The following is a 519-nucleotide window of genomic DNA, read 5'->3' on the forward strand; positions in this document are numbered from 1 at the left end:
CCCCCCCCCCTCTCCCTTGGCGGTGTGCTCTGTTTGTAAGAGTGTTGCAGTTTCTCATTTCACGCCTCAGAACAACCTTTACATGAAGATGAAGACGTGGGGCGGGGCACAGTCAGAGAGCCGGAGGTGTTAACAAGCTCTTCAAACTGACACTTCAAGACATTTCTTTGTTTTTCTGACATTTCACTAATGAACTGATGCTAGCTTCACAAAGCTAACTGCTCTTAGCTTGTGCTACTGTTTATGCTAATTAAGCTGCAGGAGAGTCAGGAACTCCTAACAGTTTATTACAGCTTTTTAGCAGGTACCCCACCAAAAAAAACAAATTCTTCCACTTGTGCTTTAGTTTCAAGGTCAAACAGTAAGGTGAAGGTCGACAGGATGAAATAACAACATTTTATCCTCAAACAATGTATCATCGTTATCACTGACGAGTAATACGGCATGTAGCTCTGTAATGTAGCTACAAATTCATTAGCATTAGCTCATGCTAAGGCCATCAAAAGTAAATGGTATAAT

Source organism: Cynoglossus semilaevis, chromosome 10 (genome assembly GCF_000523025.1).
Source record: "Cynoglossus semilaevis isolate Cse_v1.0 chromosome 10, Cse_v1.0, whole genome shotgun sequence".
Taxonomy (NCBI): Eukaryota; Metazoa; Chordata; class Actinopteri; order Pleuronectiformes; family Cynoglossidae; genus Cynoglossus; species Cynoglossus semilaevis.